The sequence below is a fragment of the Bidens hawaiensis genome, unplaced genomic scaffold (assembly GCF_021521415.1).
Source record: "Bidens hawaiensis isolate Kalapana, Puna unplaced genomic scaffold, B.hawaiensis_p1.1 tig00021032_1, whole genome shotgun sequence".
Classification (NCBI taxonomy): domain Eukaryota; kingdom Viridiplantae; phylum Streptophyta; class Magnoliopsida; order Asterales; family Asteraceae; genus Bidens; species Bidens hawaiensis.
In genome coordinates, this window is record NW_027493251.1 from 188,062 (window position 1) to 207,662 (window position 19,601).

Here is a 19,601-nt window from a genome sequence, read left to right on the forward strand (position 1 = left end):
GGGATAGAAGGAAGAGCCGTTGAGCTTACAAATAAAAAAGTTACTTAAAAATTTAACATTCTCTAAGGCATTTTTCATCCAACTTGTTACATGTTCTCTATTTTTATCTAAATCTTCTATATTTTCATCTATTCCCAAACCCATCATTAATCCATACAATCCAAACAACCCAATCTTCAAAACCTGTTAATTGAACTCAAACCAACAACCTAAGCCAAACACTTTCAACCAAAACTATTTTTATCGCCCTCAATTGGAAACTGACTCAAACAAAAGATTCTATGACATTGGCGACTGGAGTTTACCCCAGAATAACCAAACGCAAGCCACACAAACGAAAGTGTCCCGAAACACAACTCGAATCCAGAGGGCGTCCGGGTTTTACCATCAGCGGGCCTTCGGGCGGGTGAGATTTCTGGAACTGGAGATAACTTGGAGGCGCTTAAGGGCTCCGTACGGCTAGGTTGGGCCAGCTGGCGGTGACTTTTTGCCATTGGGTCTCACCTCATACAAAGTACCTCGCCATTCAATGTTTGTTGCCCGTTAAATAAAAAATACAAAAGTTATGTATATATAATTAACACTTTTAGCAGAACCTAAGGTGTACATATTATTATAATTTTTGGTTTCAATAATATTAGTGCCGGTTTTATTTTTGTCTCTTTTTGAAAATTGCCGATGATGATCACAAATCCGTGTTATAAATAATTTAAGTCATCGATGGAGTACTTCAAAAGTAAAAAACAAAATCAAATAAATTTTATGAAAAAAATATGTAAGCCGACTTTGATACCTTTAAGAAGAATACAAAACAAATAAAACATACAAGTATTGTAAAAAAAAAGTTTAATTTTAGCTGTTCTTTTTAATATAGTGCTTCAAAAGATTCCCTGTTATGGTTTGTAAAAACATAACTATTCTTCAGTTCTTTCACTACCAAATGTTTATGTAAAGCAATTCTATTTTGACCCACCAACTAAATATTTCAGCATCCGTTACTGGGTATTTCCTACTAGTAGGATAATCCCTATGCTTGTATTATATATACTTTATTTACCTAAGATTGACACTTGGGCGTGGCTCCGTGTAAAACGTTCGTTCAATAATGGCAATTGATGAAGGACGTTTATGTCATAGTTGAAATCGACTACGTTAATGAAAACATGCAAAACCTATCTCTCTTGCAAGGTTACCTTTTCGAGCATAATCATTGGGTATTGATATATGTGCACCTCTCATATTTCCCTTGATATTTACTTAAACACAAGCTAACGTGTATAACCAATGCTGCTTAGCGATCCTGAATCTCTTTCAATACAAACGCTTGAACTTGCGATATCTTCATCTTGATTACGTGTTGAAAGAGATGTTACTTTAAACAACTGTAACGAGAAATTGAAAGTTATAAAAATTCGCATCAGATTTTGAATTGTTATAACTTGATGAACTAGAGGAAGAAATTTGTATGAGATCCATGGTATAAAAAAATTGGGTTGAAATTTTAGCAATAACTGTTTGAAAATCATGAAAATAAAAAAGATTTTGGCTCTTTTGTGAAGGAAGGGGGCGATATTCCTGCCAGTACCAACTATATTGGCACTACTCTCGCTTCCATTCTGTGTGCTATACCTTATGATGGGTGGTAGGGCTGGCATATCGTGTATACCCGTACACGATAAAACACGAACACGAAACATGTATACATGTACACGACACGAAAACTTATAGTGTATGTGTATCCCAAACTTGAACACGAACATGTTAATACCAGGTATACACGATAGAACACGAACCTGTTGAAGAATCGGAGATGTTGAGAGCTAGACCGGAGAAACGAAGGGCCGTGACTACCGGAGATGTGAAACCACCGGACTACCGGAGATCCATAGAAGGAGAATCGAAGAAACTGTAATGATAAATGTATAAAAAAATATTATTTAATTAAACATGAGAGAGAAATGTAGTGTTTATTAATGTAATTATAAAGATGAGGATGATGGACGAGCTAAAAATACTTTTAATATCAAATGAGTCTCATAACCTCTTTAATTTGCCCCTTTTTTAATTATTTTTTAATAAAATGTACCCTTGACTATTTCTTGTTTAACAAGTATGACAACAAAAACAAACACATCCCTCTGTTAAGTTATTATTTAAGGCTACCTATTGTGACTATGTGGCACGAGCCACATAGATGGCGCACACCACAATGGCCTGCTGCAGGCCGTGGCGTGAGAAGACCCCACGAGTCGGGTCGTGTCTTGCAAAGAGTCGTTGGCTTGTGGGGAATTGTGATTTGACCGTTTGAGGTTGGAAAAAATAGAAAAAAAAGAACATTTTAACTTTACTTATTACCTATTTAAACACCACTTTCCTAAAAAAAAATTACCAACATTCTTCGATTCTCTCTACAAATTTAAAAACACTACCACATTACTCTCGTAATCTAACTCGTTTATTTGAAAAATATGGATAAACGGGGGTGGTTGTTACCGACTGGATATATCTTTAGATCAAGACGACAACGACGTGTATAGCACCGAGTTAGAGCATAACTTGAATCGAATACCACCACTGTCTCCCGAGATTGTTATTTTGGAGACGCAATGGCCTCGTAAGGAGGCCACCAAGGGCAAACGAGCCCCAAAAAGAAGAGCCATGGAGGAGCAGGAGGCTTGAGCGGAGTGGTCTATGAGGTCGTTCCAAAAAGGAAAACAACTCCTTAGACGGTAGAGGAGAAAAATGTTTTGAGTAGTGCTTGGGTTGAAATACCCCAAGATCGACATGCTGGTATTTTACCTAACTTTTTTTTGTATCAAATTTTAAAAATATATTTTTAACATTTGTTATCTGTTTTTAATTGTAGCGGACTATCAAATGCGCACAATATTTTGGGCAAAGTGCGAGAGTTGTTCCACTCATTGGTGGGAAGTAGAGAACGTACGGGCAATATGATTCCGGGAAGGTGGTCCGAAACTCGTAAACTTGTTGGACTGTTTACGAATTTACATAACAAAAACAGTCGTCAAATGCGAGCAACCGGGAGTGATGATCTTCAAGTTTACCAATTCGGTTGCGCAAAAAGGAAAGCCGAAGTGTTAAATATATATGTACGGGGAAATAAAAACGTGGGACGACTACTTGTTGAAAATACTCAGGTCGTGCTCAAGATTAGTTGATTTAGTTCAAGTGGAAGCGGTGGCTTGATGCCAAAGTGTATGAAAACTTCTTTGTCTGGTGCATATGTCTCATATAGTAGCTCGGATGCTCACATAGGGATCGACCTAAAGGTGGTCAGGGAAGAAAATCTACCATAAGTCTTATGTCGTCCAGTCGGAAGGGGCCGGGGAAAAGAGCAACTACCGAGGTCAATCCAGAATTTTTCTTTTTCGAAGGCGTCCGTAAAATATCGAGTAGTATCGAAGTGGCGAAGGTGAAAATTTTAAAAAGAAAGGTTTAGGAAGTTAGACTTTCTTACCAAGAACTTTAGCAACCCAGAACCGATCGTCGAGAGATATTTGATCAAGAACAGGCGTTTGTTCTAGAGGAAACAAAAAAAAATCAAAGACAAAGGCGAAGAGGAAGAGGCGACGCTAGGGAATAACTTTGTATATATTTTTATGTTTTTAAGATGTTTAATTTTTTTTTATTAAAAAAATTATTTTTTAGTTTACATTATTGTTTTATAAAACAAAAACAGAAAATTCATTAAAATCACCATTCGCTTGAACCACAACATGCTCAGGTGGCTTCAACGGGCTTTAATGAGTGTACACTAAACGTACAATCAGTACTGCATGACACAATATTACAAGATGAATTCAGGGAATAGATTCATTGACAACACATAGTCAAAATATTTATGTTTATTTAATAGATCGAATTCATTGTCAAATATCCATGTGGATGAAAATAGGCATTAGAAGTCAAAAGACTTTTAGCGACAAGAGAATCAACATGCTCTCATGCTTGGCTCGTGTGCATAGTCAGGTTGCATCTAAGGATTGATCTGGTGGGGCGCTAATATCGAGTGTGGGTTCGTCTAGGTAAGAGCATTCTCATCTCATTCTCCATCCCTATCTCTATAATTAAACTAAAAACAATACATTTTTCTCTCCTGTTCAATTAAATAATATTTTTATACCTTTATCATTACAGTTTTTTCTCTTCTATACTCACAACCAATCCAACAAATATTAAAAAATAAATAAGGGCAAACAATGTTCTCCAAATGTTTCTCCAAATTTACAAAAAATCACTACATTTCTCTCTCAATCCTATAATTTACACTCACAATCACTCAAAACCTCACCCTATAATTTACAAACTCTCCACACATTATTATAGAGGATGGGATAAGAATGCTCTAAGGATGGTCGTCATGGGACAAGAAAGAACGGAGGTTTTGTTTACTATATTTGGAAACTATTTCAATTTTGATTTCTTATTTTTTATGTTTCTCCTATTTGTAATAAGGTCCTTATCTATAAATCGGGATCTAAGTCTTTGGTTTTTTTGGACTTTTACTATTTTAGAACTCGATCAAAGCCTTTGACTTTCAAATCTTTTGATTAAGAATTGTTTGGTTTTTTAACTGTGTTCTTGTGTAACATATGACCTCTCGTACTATTAATACTGTTCGCTTTAATATGATGAATAGTTCATCTAGAAACTCATGTATTTGTTTTTGGTTGCCCAGTTGTAGACTTTCTAGGAGATCTCATCTTGGTATTGCTCACACAGCCACACATAAGGATGCTTAACTATGTAGTTTTCACATGCTCCACGGCCAACTAATCCCAAAACGCGTTGATTTAAGTGGCATGACATTCCAAGTTGTGACAATACATAGAAGATTAACTGACCAATTGTAAAACCCTAGGCAAATCTCACATGTGCATGAGAGATTCTTGATTCATAAGGAATGCATCGTCTCTTGAAACATCAAAGCATTGTCAATTGTGAGCTTAGTTAGCTGTGAAACAAATGAAAATGTCATAGTTAAGCGTGCTTAGGTGCACTAATAGCAGGATGTGCTTAGGTGAGATTAGTAGTAGGATATGTGATCTCGTGAAAAATGTCATGCAATCAAAAACAAATCCATAAGTTCTTTAATCGACCATTCATCAAAGATGAAAAAGACAATATTAACTATACAAGAGATTGAATATGTACTGCATGTCCAAGAAAAAGTCCAAACACACTTAGCAACAAACAAGACATCTCACTAACTAGAATTAAAATAGAGGATATAGTATGACACCTCACCAACTACCTATGTTATGTTGGCTAATAACAAACGGACACTTTCATGTAAGTTTTATCATCATCATCATCATCGTACTCAGTATATCCCACAAATAGCAAAGCTATGGTAGGGTCTGAGGAGGGTAAGATGTAGGCAGCCTTACCTCTACCCCATAGGGATAGAGAGGCTGCTTCCGGTGAGACCCCCGGCTCGATAGTAGTTTTGCATCAAGCCTTGGACATAAGGCACATAGCACTCAATCATCGGGACACCGGCTGATCGGTGCATGTACCCTTATCTTTCAGCTATCAACGCCACTACATGATGCCTGATTAACCGTCCGTCACTTTTAACGTTATTTTCACGAGATTAGTAAAATAACGTCAAAATTAGTGCAATTTCACTTTTGCCCACCCGAGGGTTCACACATATATACATCATATGTGCGCACCGCAAGCAGGGCTATTTCATGTAAGTTTTAATATATATATTTGTTTTTTATGTTTTCATTAATAAACTTTTTTGTTCAAAATTTAAAAGTTATTATACGTCAATCCAGATACGTTGCTGCAAATATAAAATGCATCATTTCTTTCGAAATTTACAGTTTAAACTATAAACCGAAGCCAATCTTATCGAATAGAATCTTCTTTAGTGAAGCATTATCACAAACAAATATTATAATTTATCATGTTACATGCTTCATGAGTGCTGTTTTGACCATCAAGGAGAAACATTCAAATCACTCTCTCTCATTCACCAACCCTCACTATCCCAACTGATGATACGTATATTACATATAATATACGTATTTTCTCATTTCTTTCATCAATCATATTCTTTCATGTACTTATAATTCTGCAAATTCAGTAATCACTGACTAAGTCGGCAAGATGAACGCGGGTCATGAAAAGAAGACATATGCATCAACTTCAGGCTCGGGTGATGGTGTTGAAGACTCGGAGTTAAAGAAAGGAAAGGAAAAGGAAAGTACCGAAACGGTGCCGTTTTATAAGCTATTTGCTTTCGCTGATCTTACTGATTATGTGTTAATGATTACTGGTACCATTAGTGCTATTGGTAATGGATTATGTCTCCCTCTAATGACTATTCTTTTGGTAGATCTTATTAATTCTTTTGGTCACAACCAGAATAACGTTCATCATACTGTCGAAGTTGTTTCCAAGGTACGAATATTATACATGAGTTATCGTTTACAAGTTAAGGGGAAAGTTAACGTACAAATGAAATTAACGTGTTAATTGTGAGAATCAAGTAGAGTAATTATATAACTATTCTATGAAATAATTACATAATTACTCTACTTGTATATATAATTATTCTACTAATTGATTTTTACAATTAGCACGTTAATTTCATTTGTATTTGATCCAAACGCTACAAGTTAATATATTTATTACAACAGTGATTTGTCATCCACAAAGTTAATCACTTGTTTGGGCAATATATACAGGTTACGCTAAAATATGTGTACCTTGGTGTTGGGTGTGGTGTGGCATCATTCCTTCGTAAGTACAAATGTTACCAAACTTGATTACGGTACCTAGCTAATTGCGAAAACTGATTAAACATAGTTGATTATTAGATTATCACGTTTTGTTACAGCTAATTGTATGAGTATAATTCTTGCATTTGGCGGCAGAGAATAATTCTATGCCGAACCACTAACTATGAGTTTAGGAAACAACAAAACAAGATAGGTTTGATGTGAAAGCCATAGTGGCAGATAATGATATAAAACTGACAAGTTAAATGAAATGATATAATATAATATGAGACAATTTGATTAAACAAAATTAATTATATTAACTAGTCTAGTAAGTAGTTAACTAATGATTCTTCATAACACTTGTTCAATGTTTTAGTAGATGGATAAGATTTAAGCTCTAAGTTTAGAATTTTTTAAATTTTGTGTTATGGGATTTAGACATTAACTTGACTCCCTTAAAACTTAGTATATAAGTTGAAAACAGTGGCGAAGCATGAATCAGAATATAGAGGGATCGAAAGTCACGGACCCTGTTTGAAGGGGGTTTCCCCTAAAAGCTTAGCCATCGATTGAAAATGCTTATGATAAGTACTGCCATTTCCATGGGTTCCATGCCATGTACACGTGATAAGTGTGGGTTGCTTCATATTTTAATCATTGATCCTATGATTTTGTATTTGTTAGTGGATTCCAGGTTACTGGTTTAGTGGGTTGGTGTTGGCAGTGGGTCTTTTAATCAATCAAGTGTTTTTGATATTTTATTCATGTGTACAAGAGAAAGAAAGGTCAAGAAAAAGTCTATTGTCTTTTTGTTTAACCTTTTCTCTTTCATAGTGGGTCATCCAATCCGCCGGTCGGGCCACTAAATGTTTGACTATTTTGTTTGATTGTTTGAATAAATGTTTTATTAAAATAGTTAATCTGCATTAATGCTTTTCAAATGATTTTACAGTTTATGAATATAATTCATATACATTACTATATATAATTATGAAGTTTGGTGACTATATATAATTATGAAGTTTGGTGCCGCTTGGCCATCTATTGGTCCAAGTGGCATCGCACTATTGACCAGACCATTTTTTTTTTATTTTAGTCTGATATCCTAATGAACATATTAAAAATCAACCGAAATTACGTAGACTTACCGCCATGATATCCAGGCGCGACGATGCTCAGGTATTACCAACGCCCAAGTTTTACAGATTCACCACCGCAATGCTCGAACTGACAACACTCGATTTTTACCAACTTTGGGGTTTTATTTATTTTTTAATCCTAGTACCATATCAAACGTATCCAAAACCACCAAATTCGTGTCTCCTTACCGCCAAAATGCGTGGCACCGACAACGTCTGAATTTTACTGACTCACTGACACAACACTGGGGACTGCAACGCTTGGGTTTACTGACCGAATAAATATTGTTTTAAATATATAGATTTCTTATTTGTTAATTTGACGAATTTATTTTTTTGGATTTTAACGATTGGACGCTGGTTATACCATAATTGAAACTGACCAAATTCGCATCAATTTTCAATCGTAACGCTCTGATTTTCCAACGCATGGGTTTTACCGACCTACCCCCGCAACATCGGGAACCTCAATGATTGTGTTTTACCGACCGAAAAAACATCGTTTTTAAATATATTGTTTTTTATATATTAATTTTGACGAATTTATATTTTGTGGTTTTAACGGTTGGATTTTCAACGTTGTTTATACCATAATGACCGTAACCGATACTGATCGAATTCGCGTATACTTTCCATCAAAACACTCGAGTTATACCAACCAACTGTCTGGCGCATTGCGCCGGGTAAAATTCTAGTTATTTATAAAATAACAAACAAATGTACCAGTAGAATTTCAGACGTAAGAGTTAGTGGGTGATTGATTAGATGCTCTCAATGAGACTCACCTCTACTTTTCTTTCATTTTTTTGGAAGTTTTTAATAATAAAAAATTACAATAATTAAATGCTGTGATTTAGGCAGTTTATTCAATTCAACAACTTATAAACACTCATAGCAACAACACACAATCACAATCAACCGCCATAAATAAAAGAATACAAGGATTTTACAGTCTAAACTGACGTACGTGTCTTTTTATAATTACATATTAGTGTTGCAAGTCTAGTTCAACTAGAAAATCATAAACATGCTAGATATATATTAAAACCAGGCTGCCTGCCCTTTAACTGATGACACTGATTTAGTTTCTTGACAAATTAACCGGGTCAAAAACCAATCGAGTATCCATAACCCAACAGCTAGGTACCAATTGTTCTAAGTGTTTGTGTTTTTGTAGAGGTTTCATGCTGGATGATAACTGGAGAAAGACAGGCTGCAAGAATAAGGAGTTTGTATCTAAAAACCATATTACGACAAGATGTATCCTTCTTCGACAAAGAAACAAACACCGGGGAAGTTATTGGTAGGATGTCGGGTGATACTGTACGCATACAAGATGCCATGGGGGAAAAGGTTTGTATGTTTTTATTTTTTATGCTTATAAAAAACACTGCACAAAACTGATAAAATATAATCTTTTCAGGTTGGAAAATTCACACAACTATTTTCAACATTTGTGGGAGGTTTTGTGGTAGCATTAGTCAAGGGATGGCTTCTTACACTAGTTATGTTAACTTCGATTCCTCCGATGGTTATTTCGGTTTCAATTATGTCGGTAGTGATAGCCAAAATGGCATCGCGTGGCCAAACTGCTTATGCTAAAGCAGCTACTGTAGTCGAACAAACTATCGGCTCAATCAGAACGGTAATAAATATGTAGTTCTTTAAGTTCAAAATTTCATGCATATAATTCTAAATGTTATACACATATATTCTGTCATGGATGAGTTAAATCCAGTAGCAAGTTTTTTTACTCGAATAAAAAACAATGTTATTACAAGAAACAAGTTGTAAAAACGAAGAGTTTCGTTATATTTAATATGGATTATGAAATTGGGAAATATGTTATTTTTAAGGATTTCTTTTTGTTCTAGGTTGCATCTTTCACAGGCGAGAAAAAAGCGGTTGCAGATTACAATAAATCACTTGTTGATGCTTATAATTCTAGTGTTACTGAAGGCATGGTCGCGGGCTTCGGTCTTGGATCAATGGTTTTTATTATGTTCAGCAGTTACGCAATGGCAGTTTGATATGGTACAAAGATGATACTAGAAAATGGGTACACTGGTGGAGATGTGCTTACTGTAGTTTTTGCTGTGCTTACTGGATCCATGTAAGCCAAAGAACAAACTTCCTTTCTCTTTACCTAATTAACTAGATCTGGGTCGGGTCGGTTCAGATCATGTTTTATCTTCAACGGGTAAATAAGTTAGTTTAAAGGAAACGGGTCAATTGGTTAGAAAACGTCTCAAAACGCATTTTGAACATATATGACACCCTAAACTATTAAGTAATTGATATATAATATACACATACTATGTATATATGCACGTGTGTACATGTACATATAATGGTTGAAATGTATGTTTATCCAGGTCACTTGGGCAGGCGTCTCCCTGTTTAAGTGCATTTGCTGCGGGTCGGGCAGCAGCATTCAAGATGTTTGAAACTATAAACCGAAAGCCTGAAATAGACGCATATGACACAAAGGGGAAAGTGCTAAACGATATTCGCGGTGACATTGAATTAAAAGATGTGTATTTTAGATATCCAGCAAGACCGGATGAAGAAATATTCAGTGGATTTTCACTTTGCATCTCTAGTGGAACAACTGCAGCTTTGGTTGGTCAAAGTGGGAGCGGAAAGTCAACGGTGATTAGCCTAATAGAAAGATTTTATGACCCTCAACAAGGAGAAGTTCTTATTGATAATATTAACTTAAAAGAATTTCAACTAAAATGGATTAGACAAAAAATTGGCCTTGTTAGCCAAGAACCAGTTCTGTTTACATCCAGCATTAAGGGTAATATTTTGTACGGGAAAGATGGCGCGTCAATGGATGAGATTAGAGTCGCGATCGAGCTTGCAAATGCTGCTAAGTTCATTGATAAACTACCTCAGGTTTCTATCTTATTAAAACTTATTTTCTATATTTGAATAATATTTGAGAAAGCATGGATGTAGTTTCAAAAATGTCATTCATACATTTTTATGTCACTCAAGTATTTATACTAACATTTAGGGATTGGACACGATGGTTGGTGAGCACGGGACCAACTCTCTGGTGGACAGAAGCAAAGAATTGCTATTGCTCGAGCCATTCTTAAAGATCCCAGAATCCTTCTTCTAGACGAAGCAACAAATGCTTTGGATGCAGAATCTGAGAGAGTTGTGCAAGAGGCTTTGGACAGGATAATGGTCAATAGAACAACCATTGTTGTTGCGCATCGTTTAAGCACAGTCAGAAATGCTGACATGATTGCAGTAATTCACAAAGGAAAGATGGTCGAGAAAGGTACTCTTTAACCTTATTATAGAATATATAGTCGGGAATATGGTAGACGGGTTTGCGTAATCATTTATGTAAGTGTAGGCTAAATATCTGAAAGCGTTGGCTAAACATCTGAACTACTCTACGCTTTAAAATACTTAGCCTCTGCTTGCGTAGATCAAGCCGAGTGTTATTTGGTAGGCTAATGTAGCCTACTGATCTACGTGGCAGATGGGTTAATGAGGTGGATTGGTAGGCTAAATTAGCCTTCGAGTGTACACGTGTCACTCTCTGAGTGATCATATGGTGGGACTCGTGGTGCTTATAAAGGGGTTCAATGCCAAAAACTTATTCTCCTTACATTTTGCTACAATTTTACGTAATTGATCGAAATGACACGTTCTAAGATGACTTATTTTTTGGCCTTTCATCTTAATATTTAGCCTCTTCTTGCGTAGATCGATTTAACTAAATTGATCGAGTGCTATTTTTAATTACCGTGTTTAAACATTATTCAGGATCACATTCAGAGCTAATCCTAGATCCTGAAGGAGCATACTCTCAACTTATAAAACTACAAGAAGTTAGTAACGAATCAAAACAAGACGACCAAGATCAAGAACTCAGAAGTCTATCAGACAGAAAGATATCCCATCGGCGGTCATCTAGCAGCTTTGGTCACTCAAAGTCTATGTCATTTGGTTTGTCACCACAAAGAGAAGACTCGCAGCCGGAATCCATGGAAAAAGAAGTCGATGAACCCTCAAAGAACCCGCCAAAAGTCCCACTTCGACGACTTGCATATCTTAACAAACCAGAAATACCAGTTCTCATAGCCGGCTCAGTAGGTGCTATTATTAATGGTGCAATATACCCAATTTTTAGCCTAATACTTGCCAACATGATCAAAACATTTTATGAACCACCGAATAAAATGAAATCCGACTCAAAGTATTGGGCTATAATGTTTGTAATATTGGGAGTGGTATCATTAATAGCGTATCCTGGGAGATCTTATATGTTTGCGGTTGCCGGGTCTAAACTTGTAAAGAGAATTAGATCACTATGTTTTGAGAAAGTGGTTAACATGGAGGTGGGTTGGTTTGATAAGCCCGAAAACTCTAGTGGTGCCATCGGTGCACGGCTGTCTGCGGACGCAGCCAGTGTCCGTGGGTTGGTAGGTGATGCACTTGCTCAAATTGTGCAAGACTCGGCTTCTGCAGGCGCCGGTTTAGTGATCGCTTTCGTGGCTTGCTGGCAGTTAGCATTCATTATTCTTGCATTGATACCATTGATGAGTGTCAATGGGTATGTCCAAATGCAGTTCATGAAAGGGTTTAGTGCTGATGCTAAATTGATGTACGAGGAAGCGAGCCAGGTGGCGAATGATGCCGTCAGGAGTATAAGGACAGTAGCGTCTTTTTGCGCGGACGAGAAGGTTATGAAACTGTATAAAAATAAATGTGAGGGGCCGAAAAAGACAGGAATTAAGCAGGGTTTAATAAGCGGGATCGGGTTCGGGGTTTCGTTCTTTTTACTTTTTTGTATGTATGCGGCGAGTTTTTATGCGGGGGCCCGGTTTGTTGAAGCGGGTATAACGAATTTTGGAGATGTTTTTAGGGTTTTCTTTGCTCTAACGTTTGCGGCGTTAGGAGTGTCTCAATCGAGCTCGTTTGCGCCCGATGCAACTAAAGCTAAAAGCTCTGCGGTCTCGGTTTTTGCAATTCTTGACCGAGAGTCGGAAATTGACCCGAGTGATGAATCGGGTTTGACTTTGGAGACTGTCAAAGGGGAAATCAAGATTCGTCACGTTAGTTTTACGTACCCGACCCGCCCTGATGTTCAGATATTTCGTGATTTATGCTTAACCATCCATAGTGGCAAGGTAACTTGCCATCTCTTTACTAGTATTATTTTTGTTATTGTAAATTTCAAGAATGTTACTTATTTCAGTAGGTTGAGAAAATGTAACAACATTTTATTAACTTCTAAAAGTTTTTAAACTTCTATCACGTCTATCTTTGCGCTTAACATGGCGCAAGGGGCGTACAATTTCCATATTTTTGCGCTGATGTGTCGTAGGATCTAACAAAATGTATATCAATTTAGACAGTGGCATTGGTTGGCGAGAGCGGAAGTGGAAAACCAACGGTGATCCAACTCTTACAAAGATTTTACAATCCGGATTCGGGTTCTATCACATTAGATGGAACCGAGTTACACAAATTTCAACTTAAGTAGCTGAGGATGCAGATGGGTTTGGTTAGCCAAGAGCCCGTGTTGTTCAATGACACTATTCGAGCCAATATTGCTTATGGAAAGGATGGTGATGCAACCGAGGCCGAAATATTAGCTGCTTCTGAGCTAGCCAATGCCCACAACTTCATCAGCGGGTTGCACCAGGTTAGTATGTTTCATATTACTAAAAAGTAAATTAATGTTTAAAAGTACGTCCTATTAAAATATATACAAATAAAGGTTCAATAATTGGTAACTAAAATACTAAATAACATGTGAATTTCCAGGGTTACAATACCATGGTAGGGGAAAGAGGAGTACAAATGTCTGGTGGCCAAAAACAAAGAGTGGCGATTGCTAGAGCCATTGTAAAAAGTCCCAAGATACTACTATTAGACGAGGCCACAAGTGCACTAGATGCTGAGTCTGAAAGAGTGGTTCAAGACGCTTTGGATAGGGTCATGGTTAGCCGGACCACAGTGGTGGTGGCTCATCGATTAACAACAGTTAAGGGGGCTGATGTCATTGTGGTTGTAAAAAATGGAGTAATCGTTGAAAAGGGAAACCATGAAAAACTTATCAATATTAAGGATGGATTCTATGCATCATTAGTTGCACTTCGCAACTCTACAAATTAGATACCCTCAAGTTTATTTTGTGGTTTGTATTATAGAAATGTATACTTTTTTAAATATCATTGGAGCGTGAATGTTAATTTGTTTCAGTAAATGTCAATTTTTTTATACATCCAGGATTATGATATGTATAATGTAGTGGGAGCTTTTACCATACTCGTTGTTATCTTAACTGAATTGATCAAAAACTGTTATTTATTAAAGTGGATTCATTTGGGTTAGGGCGTCGATTGATTGAACCGATGAGCTTGATACATGGTTGGATTGGATTTCTATAATTACAATTTATTATACGGGGAAAGTGAATACGGTGCTATAAGACGTGTAACCTTACATGCAAAACCAATCAAAACGACGTAGTTTTGATTAAAAAAAACCATCAATTAAATAAAATACCTTCCCTGTTTATGATAATCTTTATATAGTAATTTTGAATGTTAAAAACATTTTTTTTAAGTTTTTTCCCAAACTCTACCACAAAACATAACTTGTTTTCATTAATTCATTGGATTAGCTTGTACATAATCGGCTTGACGTTTCTGGATTATTCTATTTTTTAAATATAATTTATGTATTCACAATAAGGTTATATATAATAGTTTAGTAAAAATTAAATGAAAAACATATTTATATAACAAATACACGAAAACCTCATATTCACAATGATGTCATAGATAATACATCAATTAAAAATAAGTGGAAATCAAATTTAAACAATAAAAACATTAAAATTCCATCTTTAAAACCTGTAAAAACTTTGTTTTTTTTTCTAATACACAATAGCCAAATTAATTATTTTTCTCAACATTGAATTTTTGGGATGATCGGCAAACGAACATTATAATCAAGAGTCAATGTTTTCACCTTCTAAAGCACAAAAGCGAGCTGTAGCTATGGAATTTTTGTAAATATGAAAAAGATTTTAATTAAATAGCTATGTAGTTTGATTGATTTTACGTGTAAGGTTACATGTGTCAGAACACCATATTCACTTTCTTCCTAAAAAAAGTTGGATACATATGATGTCCAATACTTTAAACGACTACTCTGTGTCAAAGTGTGTTAATATATTTGTCAATTTCTTACCTAAAACATTTTCAAACTCCTAAATGGATACCGAATAACATGTTATTCAAACGCAAAACTCTTTTATTGAAGCATTAATGAACAAACATTTTATGAAAATTCACTGGACACCGATAGGTACATGTACAAGTATCTACAGTCGAGCATTTGCACGCGCTCGTTGCCCTCTTTTAGCTTTGCATGCTCTCTTACAACGGTCCCAATCATATGGATAATCGTCCCAACTTTCTTCACACGCTTCACCAATCATCACCATGCTCTCTTAATTTGGTAAAGAAATGCCGATCAACAATTAAATAAAGTAAATCATTAATAAAGCTTTAGTCATATGTGACAAATTTAAAATTGAAATCATGAAGATTCTATAATTATCAACAAAGACGTGCCTTACCAAAAAGTATGAGTACGAGCAAAATTTCAACATAAACCTTCATAGATGACATGCCTTACAATTTTTTGATATATTGAAAACAGAAAATTGATTATAGATGGATGGGTTTCTTTCAAATAGTTGAAGCATGTAAATTTATAGAGCACAAATCATTAATGCATTTTGTTATCAAACATTAATAAATGTATGGCATTGGTGGATATAAATGCGTCATGTATTAATATTGGATGTTGCTGTGTGTCCCTTTATTTTTATTGTAACGTGCTCCATTCTTTAAATATGACGTTAATACTATTTAAATCCTTTTGTTTTAAAAAATGTTCTTTCTATTTTTTAAAGAAAACTTTAATTTTGTTTTTTATATTTATTAGCGTTAAACTAAATTCTTTAAAATAACAAAAAAAAGCATTTTTTTTTCTATAATTTTTAGTGTGTTTTTTAACATTAGTTTTAGATAATTTATATTTATCTGAAAGCAAATCATATTTTTTGTTTATTCATTCTTTTCTTTATTCATATGACAACAAAAAAAATCAATGTGATTTGACTTTCTTCTTTGTTCGGATATGGAGCAAACAATAAGAAAAATATAAAAAAGACGAAAAGATTAACTGGAGAAATATTATTAATTTTTTTTAACTTTTTTAAAAAGAACGTTTTCTAAGGTTTTTTATATTAAAAAAATATTAAGTTATAAAAAGTATTATTGTTTATTTTTAAATAATAAATACTTTAAAATAACAAAAAACAACGTTTTTTTCTATAAAATTTTAGACTGTTTTTAACATTAGTTTTAGATAATTTACATCTTTCTAAAAAGCAAATCGTATTTTTTGTTTATTCATCCTTTTCTTTATTCATATGACAACAAAAAAATCAATGAGATTTGACTTTCTTCTTTGTTTGGATATGGAGCAAACGATAAGAAATATATAAAAAAAGACAAAATAATAAAACTAGTCATTTATGTTTAAACGTTTTTTCAGTGGGCGTGCTTTAAAAGAACAAATAGCAGAAAACATCTTCATGTTTCAAATCTCTATAATTTGACGTCCTTTGACACTAACTTCATTAAATTTTATTGTTAAAACTTGTCATATGCAAGACGCATGGGGTAATTTTCATAATTTAACAATCAATTTAACAAATTATAATATTTATTAAATGCACACACCTTATTTAACATTATAGATTATAATATTATTATAACTAGCTTTATAGCCTGTGTAACACACGAAATGATTTAAATAATTAAGGACCCAATTACAAATTTTGTCCTTTAAAAAAAGCCAAATTACGGTTCGTGTCCTTTGTTAAGTTTCTTTGCAGGCGGTGTACTTTAAACATTTTTTTCCTACACGTTATGTCCTTTACGCTAACTGGGTTAGAAAAACTCAGTTAAGTATGACATGTGCCAGACATGTGATGGGCATAATTGTAATTTTAATGTATCTTTAAATTAAAAAAAAAACAAAAGAAAATATATATAATACCTTTGTGACAACTGCCCAATCCGACCCGACCCAGGTACCCGTTTTCGAATCCGATTCTTTCTTTTTATGATTTAAAATTTGATTATTAATCTTTGTAAATTTAACATTAAATAAATTATATATATATATTTTTTTATATTACTTACTAATAATAATAATTCCTTCCCGTCTTGTCGCCTCTTTCTCTCTCTTGTCGCCGTCCCGCCTCTTTCTCTCTCTTGTCGCCGTCCCGCCTCTTCTTCTTTCTTGTCGCCGTCCCGCCCCTCTGCTTAACCCTTACGCCTTGAACCCCTTTTCCTCTTAACTCTTTGCTTGTCCTTTGGTTCTTCCCGCCTAAGGATGTCTGCGCAGCTCCACGCGCCAGACTCCTTACAAGGAAGCCTGCGTGAAGACCGGCTGTTCCTGCGATACGCGAGACGAATTCTTCTCGCAGCGCGCTAAGAACGGTAGTTCTTCCCGCGACGCGCTAAGAACGGTAGTTCTTCCCGCGGCGCGCTAAGGATTGTTCTCTGTCTGCCTTCGCCCTCGCGCGTGCGCTCGAATCTTCTCGCGCTAGACCTTAGTCTTTTCTTCTGTTTAGGTCAGCCTGTATTCTTTTGAGATCTTATCTTATCTTTTGTTTGAGCTCTTTAGGTCAGTTCCGACATCTGTCCGAAAAGCCACTTTCGGCGCAGCATGCGCACCAATCCTATTGGTCGACAGAAAAAGTGACTGACATAATCTTTTGAAATCTTCTTTTGCATGCCTTGAACAGTGTTTTATCTGACATCTCCCATGCTTTGACCTGTAACCTGTCAGCTTTTCCCCATCCCCTGCAGCTGCCGGCATATCTTTTGATATCTTTTGCTTTTGTTTTCTTGTGCTTTTTGATATCTTTTGCTTGATTTGATAAGATCTTTTCCTCTTTTTAAGGGATTGTGTTCCCTAGGGTTTCCCTATATATAATACTATTTTCTTGTTATTTAACACTACACACACAAACACTTAAACTCCCCTCTGCTCTCTTCTCCTTGCCCTCTGCCGTTGTTCCTCAGCCGCCTCCTCTCTCTGCCTTCGTCTTTTCCCTCGTCCTGCCCAGATTTCCGGTAATATATAATATATAATAATTTGTTAAAGATACATATTACTATGCTAACATATATTCAAGACATAAAACCAATCGTTAAACCAATAAACTTTTATTTATAGGTTAACTTGTGCTTGTTTCTTGCATTATCTTTCAACACACCTTTTTCAGGTGAGTAATCTCGTACCTAATCCCTTTTTATTTTTAATGTTTTGGGATGTTCATGTGTTCGTACAAACTTGAGTCTTAAACTTGTTTATTAACTTTTGTCGCGCAAAACCCCATGTGTTATGGACGTAGACTTGGCTGTTTATTTGTATGTGTGGATCATTAACCGTCTTGTCGGCCTATTCCGCAGTTTTCATGGATCCATTAGATGAACACGGGAGAACTATCGTTTATGATTTCTCTTTTGTTTACACTTGCACAGTTTTCTTGTTTTTGTGCTCAATTGGGAGCACGGATTGAACTATGAGCTATGATCTAAGGCTTGATCACAATCTGATTACACCCTTGTTGAACACCAGTTATACACATGATGCGCGCAGATATTGTTATCTATTTATATCTATTAAACTTGATTTCTCACCGACACGCAAGTGTTGACGTTTTATTTTAACACATGTTCAGGTTTGCTGTAGCTGTTTCTAGAAGCTTGAGGACACATAGGATGTTTTCTTTTCTTTTGGACCTAGTTTAAAATGTAACAAGACAAGTTTATGTTATTTGAATATTTTGAGTTATGATATGATTAATTTTATGTTACTTCGTGATATTGTGTTGCGCGTGCGCGGTAAATGTATTTAATAAATATTGACACCCAAATAGTGTCACGAGTAATGAAACAATACGTGGCGCCCCGATGTATAATCCGCCATTGGTCGGGGTGTTACAACCTTCCCCTCCTTTCTCTCTTCTTTCTCTCTAAGCCACCACCATCACCATAAATTCCGGCCACCATAAATTCCGGCCACCGCAAACGATCCCTATCACCCGAACCCAACCCATCCTTTTCCAAAACCCGTATCCCTATCACCCGAACCCGACCCATCCTTTTCCAAAACTCTCCACTGAGATCTGCCCGAATCTCGCCGGAAAATCATTGGTGGTTCGAGATCTTCCCGAATCTCGCCGGAAACAACCACCACCACCGTTAACATGATCAGATATAACCACATCTGTTAGGTTAAGTGGGATAATCATAACATCTTACCGGAAAATCGGGCTAATCATAACATCTTACCGGAAAATCGGGCTAATCATAACTCCGGCCGGAATTTATGGTGGCTGGAGTTAGGTTAAGTGGGCTAATATAACCAGATCTGTTAGGTTAACCCGGATCTCAGATTTGTTAGGTTAAGTGGGCTCGCCGGAAAATCGGGTTAGGTGACTGTAATAGGCGATGGTAGGGGTCGGGTGGAGACGGTAACAGGCGATGGTGGTCAGTGGAGGGTTTTGGAAAAGGATGGGTCGGGTTCGGGTGATAGGGATACGGGTTTTGGAAAAGGATGGGTCGGGTTCGGG

At 35.9% G+C, this 19,601-nt stretch overlaps 1 pseudogene across 1 annotated transcript; it reads left to right on the forward strand.

The window, feature by feature from the left end:
• Positions 1–5,906: 5,906 nt before the first annotated feature.
• LOC143562548 (ABC transporter B family member 21-like) lies at positions 5,907–14,120 on the forward strand (annotated as a pseudogene). The gene is made up of 10 exons (XR_013140502.1): positions 5,907–6,435; positions 6,723–6,777; positions 9,075–9,250; positions 9,321–9,542; positions 9,772–10,010; positions 10,273–10,798; positions 10,920–11,192; positions 11,687–13,053; positions 13,278–13,571; positions 13,694–14,120. The product of XR_013140502.1 is annotated as an ABC transporter B family member 21-like (transcript).
• Positions 14,121–19,601: the final 5,481 nt, after the last annotated feature.